Source organism: Lissotriton vulgaris, chromosome 11, assembly GCF_964263255.1.
Source record: "Lissotriton vulgaris chromosome 11, aLisVul1.2, whole genome shotgun sequence".
Classification (NCBI taxonomy): Eukaryota; Metazoa; Chordata; class Amphibia; order Caudata; family Salamandridae; genus Lissotriton; species Lissotriton vulgaris.
Window position 1 is genome coordinate 51,674,122 of NC_141699.1, and position 13,911 is coordinate 51,688,032.

General features: G+C 46.3%; 1 pseudogene; it reads left to right on the forward strand.

The window, feature by feature from the left end:
- Window positions 1–8,241: 8,241 nt before the first annotated feature.
- Window positions 8,242–10,154, forward strand: LOC147678941 (endoplasmic reticulum-Golgi intermediate compartment protein 2 pseudogene; annotated as a pseudogene).
- The last annotated feature ends 3,757 nt before the right edge of the window (window positions 10,155–13,911 follow it).

The window sequence follows — 13,911 nt, forward strand, 5'->3', positions numbered from 1 at the left end:
GTTTCATATTTTAATAAATACGGCCGGGAGGGTGACTCCCTCCCGCCTTCCAAAAGTTCAGAACTGCATCTGACTTCCCATCCTTGGGGTTTGTGTTGGGAGGGGGTGACGGGCATCCCGGCCACATATCATCGTGCGATCGCGCAAGTCATAAATACAATCTGTGGGCGCAGGCAATGGAGACGCAGGATGAGACTCCTGTTTCTGTTGTTGTTGCTTTCCCTGTTTTTGTTTTTTAGGCCAATTTTGTTTTTTGGACTTGGGCTGGTCGTCGGATTCCGACTTCTGCCCTTACTATTGCGGCCCACGGTTTTATAAGCCGCCACAATAATCCTCGCCAACTGTCGGGGTTTTTCGTCATTGGGAATCGCCTGCAAAGCATTGGCACCCTGAAAGTTCACTGCATCCCCCTTGACATTAGCAAGTATGAGATCGAAAACCAGATCAAAGGTGCCACAAAGACGCATACCCAATTCAACCGCAGCCTCCGGTCTGTGTTCATCCTGAACACATTTAAGGACCGTAGGCAGGACAGTCATATACGGAGTGCCGTAACACCTCTCGTAGACTGCCGCAAACGTCTTTTCCCAGGTCTCACAGTCACCGATTTCGAGGGTCAAATCCTTCGGTAAGCTAATTGTCAGAATCCTGTGTTTTTCACCAGGAGACGTGTTAGGAAATACCGCTTCCAATTGGTCAAACTTTTCGGCAAGCCAAAAAGGAAATTCATCCTGTTCTCGGGGACGCTTGCCCATCACAGCGTTGACCATAACGGTACTGAGCTTCATTCCGCCCTGCCCGGCAGGAAGCGCCGCACCACCCGGGGCCCCACCCGGAGATTGCGGGTAATGTATTGCACTAACGACCTAATCACGCTAATTGCGACTACATGTAGTCGTCTTAATTCAGCTACGATACATGCTCCATGCCAAGGATGAGGCGTTAACCCAGCCAAAACAGGCCAAGTAGCGCCTGGAATGGACAAAGGACCTAACCTCAGAGCTGCTAAAGTATGGGGTAGGGCACCATTAAACCAAACTATAGTAACAAGTATCTATAGGAATCTCCTGTGCCCTATGCGGAGCATATTTCTGTGGCACAGCTGTGGGAGTGTAAGTGTCGAACACATGCAAATCTGCGTTCATAGCTGGGAAGGTCACCCATGAGTAAAAAATCTCATACGGGTAAGCCACCTCTGCACTCACCACCATTATCACGGCCAAGCCATCTTTGGGGACATTATAATTCTGCAAATAATTGCGCACCGCAATGCGGCTATGTTGCGCAATGTCCACCGCAGCCATAGTGACACAGAAAGAAAAAAAGATACAAAAGAAACTTTGTAGCACAACTGGGTAGTAACGCAATAAAAACGTTTTAGAAAGATTCAAGCTTGAAAGGACCTATACGCAAACAGGTAGGTTTGTCCGACACCACTGTTAACCGGAAACAATAGTGAAGGTGTTAAGGACCGAATGATGTACCACTCAAGTACCATGCAATAAGACCACCAACGATTGGGCACCATGTCGCAGGGATTCCGTGCTCAGACAGAACTGTGCATAGAGGCTTGGAACCTCAGTGAATTAGGGTGTGCCAAAACTCACCTTAGTACCTAAAAATCCCCTACCAGACTAGCAATCAGTGTCTCATTGGTCATCATAAACTCCCAATGCTTAGACAAACCAGAACATGGACTTAGTACACCTCAGGTAACGTGGAACACATGAAAACTCTTTCGTTATACAATCGTTTCAATCCAGAACAAGGATTAAAAGAGGACACGTGCATATTTGAAATGTTTATTCACTAATGCAGTGTTCTCAAATGCAGTATCTTAGCTGATACAAGCGAACATATTATAAGAAACAAAGTAATCAGCATAGTCACTATTCCATGGAATACAAACGGTAAAAGCATGGCATTATGCTAAAATGAATAGGGTTTAACAAAACCTATTTCTCACCCTCCCTAGCTAGCATATTATATTATATCGAAGAATGTCTCTTTTGGGTTTTAGCAGAGCGGCCCCATACCTCAAGATCCTAGTGGTAAGGGATCACATCATCAGCAACCAGCTCTTCTGCATGCGAAGCACCATCAAGTGTGTTTGTATGCTCTCGTGCACAGCAATATAAAACGCGCCTAAAGCCAGAACTTAGCTGCAGCTGCATGTATGTTATGTCTAGGAACGTGCGAAGATCAGTGCTCACAACAATCAATGCGTTGAGATATCCTTGAAGGTTTCAGCACTCACTGTACAGACACAGCTCGCCAAGAAAGGCTGATATCAGTCTAACAACATATTATTCTCATATGAATCAAAAACATTCTACTAGGCTCAAAGCTAAAGCAACAACTATGTGTCGTGTGCAAAAGCAGAAGAAAGGTAAAATGGCGTTTTAACTCCTAAAAAGCTCATGCTAACTTAACACACTATACAGGCTATATACATCTATATATCATTGTAGTGACCCATTCAGCCGTATGTACTACTCCATTCACTGAGTTAAAACTCAAGCACTTATAAATTCAGTCAGGTAGTTTCCTTGCAGAACTGTAATCATTCAGTCAGTACCCAAGTACTTATGCCGCAAAGTAGGCCTTAGGACATAGGCTGCTTCAAACTCCTATCCGTTATGTATGCAGTCTTCTATCCCACTGCACATTTTTCTTTCACATGTTCAATTCCCCAGTCTGTATCCTTACACTTCCACTAAATACTCTGTCACTGCTGTTGCACTGTTATAGGGACCCATTCAGCAGTATGTACTAATCCATTTATTGCGCTAAAACTCAAGCACTTATAGATTTACTCAGACAATCTCCTTGCAGAACTCTAAACATTCAGTGTGTACCCAAGTACTGATGCAGCGAAGTAGGCCTTAACACATGGATTGCTTCACACACGTATGCACTATGCATGCAGTCTTCTATCCACCTGCACACTTGTCATTCACATTTTCAATTCCCCTGTCTGTATCTTTACACTTTCACCAAGCACTCTGTCACTGCTGTTGCACTGTTGTAGTAACTTATTCAGCAGTATGTACTAATCCATTCACTGTGCTAAAACTCAAGCACTTATATATTCACTTAGACACTCTCCTTACAGTACTCTAATCATTCAGTCAGTACCCAAGTACTCATACAGCGAAGTAGGCCTTAGCACATGGACTGCTTCAAACTCCTATGCATTATGCATGCAGTCTTCTATCCACCTGCACATTTTTCTTTCACATCTTCAATTCCCCAGTCTGTATCCTTCCACTTCCAATAAATACTCTGTCACTGCTGTTGCACTGTTATAGGGACCCATTCAGCAGTATGTAGTAATTCATTCATAGTGCTAAAACTCAAGCACTTATAGATTCACTCAGACAATCTCCTTGCAGAACTGTAATCATTCAGTCAGTACCCAAGTACTGATGCAGCGAAGTAGGCCTTAACACATGGATTGCTTCAAACACGTATGCACTGTGCATTCAGACTTATATCCACCTGCACACTTGTTTTTCACATTTTCAATTCCCCAGTCTGTATCTTTACACTTCCAGCAAACACTCTGTCACTGCTGTTACACTGTTGTAGCTACCCACTCAGCAGTATGTACTAATCCATTCACTGTGCTAAAACTCAAGCACTTATATATTCACTTAGACACTCTCCTTACAGTACTCTAATCATTCAGTCAATACCCAAGTACTCTTACAGCGAAGTAGGCCTTAGGACATGGACTGCTTCAAACTCCTATGCATTATGCATGCAGTCTTCTATCCTCCTGCACATTTTTCTTTCACATCTTCAATTCCCCAGTCTGTATCCTTCCACTTCCACTAAATACTCTGTCACTGCTGTTGCACTGTTGTAGTGATCCATTCAGCAGTATGTAGTAATTCATTCATTGTGCTAAAACTCAAGCACTTATAGATTCGCTCAGACAATCTCCTTGCAGAACTGTAATCATTCAGTCAGTACCCAGGTACTGATGCAGCGAAGTAGGCCTTAACACATGGATTGCTTCAAACACGTATGCACTGTGCATGCAGACTTCTATCCACCTGCACACTTGTTTTTCACATTTTCAATTCCCCAATCTGTATCTTTGCACTTCCACCAAACACTCTGTCACTGCTGTTACACTGTTGTAGCCACCCACTCAGCAGTATGTACTAATTCATTCATTGTGCTAAACCTCAAGCACTTATAGATTCACTCAGACAATCTCCTTGCAGAACTGTAATCCTTCAGTCAGTACCCAAGTATTCATGCAGCGAAGTAGGCCTTAGCACATGGACTGCTTCAAACTCCTATGCATTATGCATGCAGTCTTCTATCCACCTGCTCACTTGTCTTTCACATTTTTAATTCCCCAGTCTGTATCTTTACACTTTCACCAAGCACTCTGTCACAGCTATTGTACTGTTGCAGTGACCCATTCAGCAGTATTTATTAATTCATTTATTGTGCTAAAACTCAAGCACTTATAGATTCACTCAGACACTCTCCCTGCCGAACTGTAATCATTCAGTCAGTACCCAAGTACTCATGCAGCAAAGTAGGCCTTAGCACAAGGACTGCTTTAAACACGTATGTATTATCCATGCAGTCTTGTATCCACCTGCACACTTGTGTTTCACATCTTTAATTCCCCAGTCTGTAACCTTGCACTTCTACCAAACACTCTGTCACTGCTATTGCACTGTTGTAGTGACCCATTCAGCAGTTTGTACTTATCCATTCACTGTGCTATAACTCAAGCCCTTATTGATTCACTCAATCACTCTCCTTACAGTTCTCTAATCATTCAGTCAGTATCCAGTACTCATGTAGCGAAGTAGGCCTAAGGGGATGGACTGCTTCAAACCCCTATGCAGTATGCATGCAGTCTTTTTTTTTAATATATTTCTTTTTATTGAAATCAAGGCAAATTAAAGAAGCAAAATATTTATACTTATAGGGGTTACGGGGATACAGGAGTATCAAAAACAGCATCCACAGGTGTTACACATATGTCTCCTCTATATCGATTCCACGATCCCCAAACAGTAGCCCATTTACGGGGTCGTCCCCTCGCCAGGTATACAGTCTTTTCTCGGAACATGCACCAATCCATACTTTCTTTCCACCCATCCAGCGTAGGCGGCCTCTCGGATCCCCATGCTGAGCAATATTCTGTTTAGCAATCATTGTTCCCAAAGTAGCCCACCTGGTTTGTGCCGTATCCCAAAGGATATGAAGAAACGTGCCCAGTTGACCACACCTTCGCCTACACAAACCTTCCTCAGATAATCCCATCTGAATCAAACATGGGCCTGTGACATACACTCTGTGTAATATTTTCAACTGGACAAGTCTCAATCTAGCTGGAATTACAACCTCCTTCGGGGAGGATACGGCCGACTGCCAATCCTCATAATCCAACTCAATACCATCACACATCCATTTATCCCTTAGATCCACAAGGAGGTCTGCTCTATTATTAATCAGTTTTTTATAAGTCAGGGAAATAGTACTCTTTGGCAAGTGCCCGTCTAAAATTCTGTCCTCTAGCGGCGAAGCCTCAGGTATCTCCTCCTCCACCGGCAGTGCCGACTTTTAGTGTGTGACTAACTTGCGCATAACGGAAATATTCTGTCTTACTTAACTCAAATTCAGTCTGCAATTCAGCAAAAGTCTTAATCCTCCCTTCTACCCAGATATCACCAATAGTAGCAATCCCTATCAGGTCCCACCTATCAAACCCCTTCATATTCCAAAGCTTGCCCAGCTTATCCGATCCAAACAGTGGGGTAGTTAGAGTAAGTCGGTCTTTCCATCCTAACGAACTAGTCGCCTTGTGCCATATCCGCACTGCCACCCTAGTCGGCCCTGTCAAACTCTTTCCTGCAGCCCTGGCATACAACGCTCGATTGTAATTGCCACCACGGAGTAGCCATTTATCCATTGCATATCCCGGATCTGTTACGGGCCCGTAAGTACCCAAATTTATGGCACCCAGCTGTGAGGCCCAATAATACCTCTTAATGTCAGGGAGGGCTATACCTCCATCGTACCATGGAAGCGTTAATTTGGTCAACGCAATACAGGGCCTACCGTCCCATAATAATTCACGCTGCACTGCCTCCACCTCTCGAAAATAACTAGCCGGCACTATATCCATCGTATGCTGAAGGGCGTAGAGAAAACGGGGCAAGGACATCATCTTGAAAAGAGCTGCCCGTCCCAATTGGGAGAGCGGAAGTTTTTTCCAACCGGCTGCGTCACTCCTTAACCCAGAGGTATTCAAACTTTTCCAGGTTGAGCCCCCCCCAGCTGAATTCCCCCAGATGTTGGGCACCCCCCAACACCCGACCGAAACCTCGGGAATCCGGCACACCACATGATTGCCTGCAACGCGTAGACCATGGGCCATATCCGACAAACAATGGTCAACACAACAAGAGTGCCTAGCAAACTGCAGGCCTGTGAGTGGGTGTGGCGAAACGACAGAGGCGTACCACGCAGCTCAAAACACAATCCTCCAAGGCAAAGGAAGTCATCACAACCCTCCCCATCAATCATGTACACCTTGTCATCCACCAACTCCCCCACCATTCATTCCTTCCCTCCATCTGTGCCCCATCCACATCCAAACCCCTTCAACCACTTGCAAACCCATCCACCATCCATCCCTCCATCCATCATCTCACCCATCCATCCCTCCGTCCACCCCCTCACCCATCCATCCATCATCCATCCATCCCTTCACCCAATCCATCCCCTCACCAATCCATCCACTCACCAATCCATCCACTCTTTCACCCATCCATCCACCCACTCATCCATCCAACCACTCATCCCTTCACCCAAGCTATCCTCCCACTCATCTATCCACTCCTCTACCCATCCATTTACTCCTCCACCCATCCATCCACTCACTCACTCATCCATCCAACCACCCACCCTCTCAACCATCCCCCCACCCACTCATCCATCCACCCAGTCACTCATCCGTCCACCCACTCAACCCCCCCACTCATCCATCCACCCACCCATCCATCCCTCCCACTCTCCACCCTCCCCCACTCATGCATGCACTCTCTGACCCATCCATCTCCATGCTCCTCTCCTCACCCATCTATGCACACACCTGCCATCCACTCTGCCAATCAGTCATCCTTGTCCTCACCCATCCTTCCATCCATCCTCCCCCTCTCTCTCCATTCCCCCCTCACCCAGCCACCCATCCCTCCATCCACCCTTCACCCACTCATCCATGCACTCATGAATCCATCCATTGACCTCTCACCCACCCCTTCACTCCTCCATCCATCCCCCGTCCATCCACCCTCCTCAATCACCCATCCATCCCCACATCCACCCCTTCACTCATCCATCCATCCATTCATTCATTCACCCCTTCACCCATCAATACATCAATACATCCATCCATCACCTCTCTCATCCATCCACCCACCGACTCGTCTACCATGCACCCCCCCATCGATCCATCCACCATTTCACTGATCCATACATCCCTCCACCCATCCATCTACCCTTCCAACCATACACACATCCATCCACTCCCATCCATCCCTCCACTCATGCATCCATCCTCTCTCCCACCATCCATCCACCCCTTCACCCATCCATCCATCCACTCACTCATCCATCCACCCCCCCACCCACACATCCACCATTCCACCCATACATCTATTCACCCACATGGCAACATAACGGACGTCTGGTGGCCGGTTCCACCCGACATCCCTCACATATTTGATGATTCAAATTCGAATCTGCAGACCAATATCCCTGAACACAGACACTTCGGTGCCCCTCACAAAGATCCTCATGAGTTGATGACCGTAGACCAGAGCCCACCGTCCCGATTCATGGCCCAAACCCGGATTGCAACCTCTCCCTCCCTTCCCAAAATAACTGAAGGACTCTTGCCGGCAGGCGCGGAAAGCCACTCGGCTTTAATGACACCAGACGTTGTCATTTCCTGCACCCTACTTCGCCCGCCCCCTCGAGCACTGGGCTCGCACTGTAACAGCAGGGTAACCTGCGTGCAGGTGCTTAGGTTGCCTGCTGAGCTTTTCCACAGTCCAGCTTTGGACCACTAAGAGGGCGGAGGATATGTTCTGTGTAGACGGCCTCCTAGGAAGCCATATCGAAACCTTCTTCATGGACCACATTATCCCACAGGAACAAATCTGAATTTTGTCTTATGAATGAATGTGAGGGAGAAGCTGGAGAAACCTGCTGAAGATGAGGCGATTGAATCGGAGGAAAACCTTATATCTGGTTAAAGAGCTTGATGCTTTTCCCAAGGTTCCTGAAAGCTATGTGAAGACATCTGCCAGCAGGGGAACAGTTTCTATCCTAGCCTTTACTGTCATGCTTGTGTTGACAGTCATGGAGTTCTTTGTGTATCGGAACACGTGGATGAAGTATGAATATAAAGTAGAAAAAGATTTTTCAAGCAAATTAAGAATTAACATAGACATTACAGTTGCTATGAAGTGTCAGTATGTTGGAGCAGATGTTTTGGATTTAGCAGAAACCATGGTTCTGTCCAGTAGCGGGCTGATTTACGAACCGGTAATATTTGATCTTTCGCCCCAGCAGAGACAGTGGCTGAGAATGCTGCAAGTAATTCAGAATTGCCTGCAGGAGGAGCACTCTCTTCAAGATGTAGTTTTCAAAAGTGCTATCAAAGGTGCTTCAACAGCTCTGCCGCCAAGGGAAGACTCTTTGTTGCAACCTCCAGACGCATGCAGAATACACGGGCATCTGTATGTCAACAAAGTAGCAGGGAACTTTCACATCACAGTTGGCAAGGCAATTCCACATCCACGAGGCCATGCACACCTGGCAGCACTGGTCAGTCTCGAGACATACTACTTTTCTCATCGAATTGACCATATGTCATTTGGAGAGCAGATTCCTGGCATTATTAACACCCTTGATGGAACGGAAAAAATCGCCTCAGATCATAACCAGATGTTCCAGTATTTTATCACAATTGTGCCAACAAAACTCAGAACATACAGAATCTCATCTGGCACTCATCAGTTTGCAGTGACAGAAAGAGAACGTGTGATTGATCATGCATCAGGCAGCCATGGCGTATCAGGCATTGTCATGAAATATGACATTAGTTCACTAATGGTGACTGTGACAGAGTCTCATATGCCATTTTGGCAGTTCCTAGTGAGACTGTGTGGTATTATTGGTGGAATTTTCTCAACAACGGGCATGCGGCATGGAATGGCAGAATTTATTGTAGACATCGTCTGCTGTCGTTTCAAGCTAGGAGCTTACAAGCAACCGACTGTTCCTCTGCACCATGGAGACACAAATAACCACATACTTCTACTTGAAGAAAACAGTACGCATTGACAAATACACCTGGAACCATGTTCCAATTGTTGTGATGAAAGCCACATTTTATTTCAATAAAATACCAAAAACATTGTGCAGTATATTTTGGAAAATGAAAAAGTACAGGCTTTCCATTAGAAGATAAAGCACAGCAAATCAACCCATAACAAAAATAATCCTGTTGTGAAACAGACCTTTTAATGAAATTAATGCAAATGGTCACACTTTGAAAACACTTGCATTTCACCTTAAGTTTTTCGATCAGTAGCAGAGGCAGCGTTAGGTTTGGGAAATGGTATTAGTCTCCATCCCTCAACCAGAATGTGCCTTTTACCTTGTTCTTTCTTATTATGTGTCTTCGTAAGAAATCAATTGAAAACATCACACGTCTATTTGTACCAAGGCTCAAGGAAGCACTGCCAATTCAAAAGCGAGAATTAAAAGGAGCTGAATAGACCAAGATCACACAAGGCCGACTAGTATGGAACTTGAAGCTTTCACCCTATTGGGTTATATCCTCAGTGACTTTGTCCTATATTTGCTGCATACAGTTGTTTCAAAGCGATTGTTGTTATAAACTGGAAACGCACTTTTGAGTTACTGAGTATACGAGGATGCACACTGCACTAGAGAACATTGCAGTGGTCGTATGGACATGTACATTTGTATTAAACGTATTGCTATGTGAGTTGTGTGGGATATACCATCGGGAAGTGAAATATTTAAAATGGTTTAAAAAGGCTTTTTAACTGGCTGTACTAGCACATCGAAACAAATGATTTTTGTACCATCTTTGGTGTAAATATGACATTGAATTAAAGAATGTTGAGACTCCCGACCCCACCCCCTCCCCCTCACTCCCACCCCCCTTAAAAGGCAGGGGCCCTGGGCCAGAGCCCACCCCGCCCGTGCCTCAAACCCTCTCTAGGGAAACCTTTTCTCCCTTCTGGGAAGAGCTAACTCTCCCAGGAGTGGGCCAATTCACGGAGTCGACAGCTTCAGCTGCAGTGATAGGCAAGGGGTCTCCTCTGCTAAAGCTGAAAGCGTGTCTGTTTGTTTGCTTTCGTTTTTAGCAGAGGAGACTCCTTGTCTGCACTGTAGCCAAAGCTGTTGACTCCATGAATTAGCCCCCTCCTGGGAGAATCACCCAGACAAAGGAACGGGCACAAAGGGAAGATCGGAGTGGAGAGTGCCCCCCCTGGGATGGTGCCGCACCCCCCAGGGGGGCGCGCCCCACAGTTTGAAGAACCCTGCCTTAACCTAATCAAAGGGGGAAGGAGGTTTCTCTTATATCTGATTGTGGGGTCCAAAGAAATAAAGACCCCCTAAATATTTAAACCCGTCCTTGGAGATCTGAATCGGACAATTTCGCAGGAGAGCAGGGGTGTCTCCACCCAAAACAAACAGGTGGTATTTCTGCCAATTTATAATAAGCCCTGAATTCCTACCATAGGAAGCCAAAACATTACAAATGACTATAAGGGATTTCCTAGGTGAGGTAAAAAATAAAGCCGAATGTCATCTGCATATAAAGAGATCCAGTCTTCCAATCGCAGGACCAGCGAATACCCCGTATCGAGGGTTTCCAATGGATCCATGCCGCCAGGGGCTCGAGATCCAGCGCGAACAGGAGGGGAGAAAGCGGACATCCCTGCCTAGTGCCCCACCCAAGACAAAATGGCGCCGATACACGATTGTTCACTACAAGCAGGGCAAGGGGTTCCGTGTACAACAAACGCACCCAACTAATGAATTCAGGACCAAATCCGAACTTTGCCAAGACTGCCCACAAGTACGGCCATTCAACTGTGTCAAATGCCATCGTTGCGTCTAACAGCGCTATTATGGGCGTTTCTTTAAGGGTATGCGCTCTGGCCAAAACTCTGTGCAACTGATGCAAATTTAAAGCCGTATTTCTATGTGGAATAAAGTCAGATTGATGAGGGTGTATCAACTCTCTAATCACCTTGATAAGCCTATTGGACAACAATTTGGCCAGGATCTTAGGCTCCGCATTCAATAACGAAATAGGCCTGTAGGAAGCGCAGTTGGATTTAGGCTTTCCATCCTTGTGTATAACCACAACCGAGGCCACTCTTTGATCATATGGCAATACTCCACACTCTCGAGCCTCCACAAACATACCTTTAAGACAAGCAACCTTATCAGGCCTGAGCTTATACAACTCAATCGGGAGTCCATTCGGGCCCAATGCCTTACCAGAATTCAGAGAACGCACTGCCAGGGCTACTTCATCTGCAGTAAGCGCACTGTCCATAAAATCGCGGTCTTCCTTAGTAAGGCACGGGAGTTGAATATCCCTCAACAACAAACGAGAATCCTCCTCAGGCCACTACGACACCAAAGTGTACACCATTTGAAAGTAATCCGCAAAACCATCAACTATCCCCTGAGGGTCTGTTATTCGCACTCCCTCTGCCGTCTCAATTTCGGGGATAACTCGGTCTGCTCTATCCTTCTTATCCAACCAAGCAATCAGTTTCCCGGCCTTATCCCCTACATCGTATAACCTACCCTGCTGCTCCCTGCTCAAAGCTCCGGCACTATCAGTGACTAGGGCTCTATATTCAAACTGGTTAAGATTAGGACATGCAGCCTAGCACGGGTCACTACCTGTTCCAAATCAGCCTCAACACTTGCGATCTCCGATACCACCCGTACAACTTAATTCCTATCTTTTTTAGCTCCCGTGATCAGTGACAAAGCCTGGCCTCTAACGACTGTCTTAAAAGCCTCCCAAAGCGAGATTGACGATGATACTAAACCCTCATTTTCCTGGAAATAATGCTATATTGTCTTCAACAGGTCCTTACGAATTTTAGGACTACGCAAATACCAGGAGTTAATTGGGGCCACTCTGCCTCCCGATCCTGAGGCCATCTTGAATCTGACCTAGAGAGGCGAATGATCCGAAATGCCCCTAGCCAGGTGCGTCATCTCCATAACATACGACGCCTGGGCCGCTGGCACTTAAAAATAATCTATATGAGAGAGACTGCCATGGGCACCCAAATGGAAGGTGTATTGACTTTGATCCGGATGAAAGAATCTCCAGCCGTCAACCAAACCCAACGCATCCATAAAATCAGGAAGCCATCTTAGCGCCCACCCCGTATCTCTAGGCGGATGCCTGTCCATGACGCCGGATACCACAGCATTGAAATCACCTCCCACGATCAACAATCCCCTCGGGAGGTTCAGAAGAACCATCCCTAAATCAGTGAAAGTAGTTGCCTGCATACCTGGGGAGACATAAATCGACAATAAGGAAAGAGTGTAACATTCCTAACTCCCAGACACTGCTATGTATCTTCCCCTATCATCCTCTACAACAGCATCTATTACCATCGAGAAAGACTTCTTGAGAAGGATCCCAACTCCCCTGGACCCCGAAGTGAATCCCGCATGCGCAATCAGCCGATATCCCATTCTATGCATCGCTTTACAATAATTCCCTGCCAAATGTGTCTCTTGCAATAGGACCACATCAGGGGCGTGACGTTTGAGAAATTGTAGCACCACAATACGTTTGATTTTCCCCCCAACCCATTTACAGTCCAAGACAACACCCTCAACCACCTACCCCCATCATAAAACATGAAAAGGGCTTGACACCCCTCCAACTCCTGCACCACGAACATGCTACTATTCAACTCGAAGCCTTGAAATATAATGCCATGAAAAAACAGAAACAACAAAACAACAACCCCCAACCGTTCTTTCACGCCACCCCCCACCCTGCACTCCTTCTCACGACTATTGCACATCCCCAACTTGCAGTGTGCCTGTCGCCCTATAATCCAACTAAAAACTACCAAAAGTAAATCTGAGGAGGAGAAAGACCCACCAGTTCCCCGTATGACCCCTCAACATTGTGCCTGCAGAACCAACATCTGTGATAAACATGGCAGCGGAAATGTTACATCAATAGTTCATTCCCAAACAAACCCCGGTCCTTCCAGCAACCAAGCCTTCATCATTCTTCTTCAAGCGAACCCTCTTCTTCCCCCCTACTTTGTCTCCGGGGTTCATCTCGAGGGGATAGACTGTCCAACCAGTCCTAGGCAATTACTGGAGTATCAAAAAAGAAGACCCTTTCGTCATGTTCAATCCTCAGTTTGGCTGGGTACATCATGGCGTACTTGAGTCCCTTGTCACGGAGCTTCCGTTTGTCACCCATAAAGCTCTGTCATTGCTTCTGGACCACCTGCTTAAAATCTGGAAAGAAGCTGATGGAAGGGCCTCCAGATTTGGAAGCCTGCAGGATAGCGTCTCTGTCCCTAAAATTAAATATCCTCGCTATCAACGGCCGAGGTGGAGCCCCGATTCACGGCCTTCCTCCGGGAACCCTGTGTGCTCTTTCCAGAGTAAAGAAATTTCCCAGGCCTTTGAGCGTAAGATGGTTGGTTATAATGTCCTCCACAAAAAGATCTGCGGTCTGTCCTTCTGCTTTCTCCGGCACTCCAATAATGCGTACATTATTTCTTTAGGCCCTCCCTTCGAATTCGTCTAGTTTGT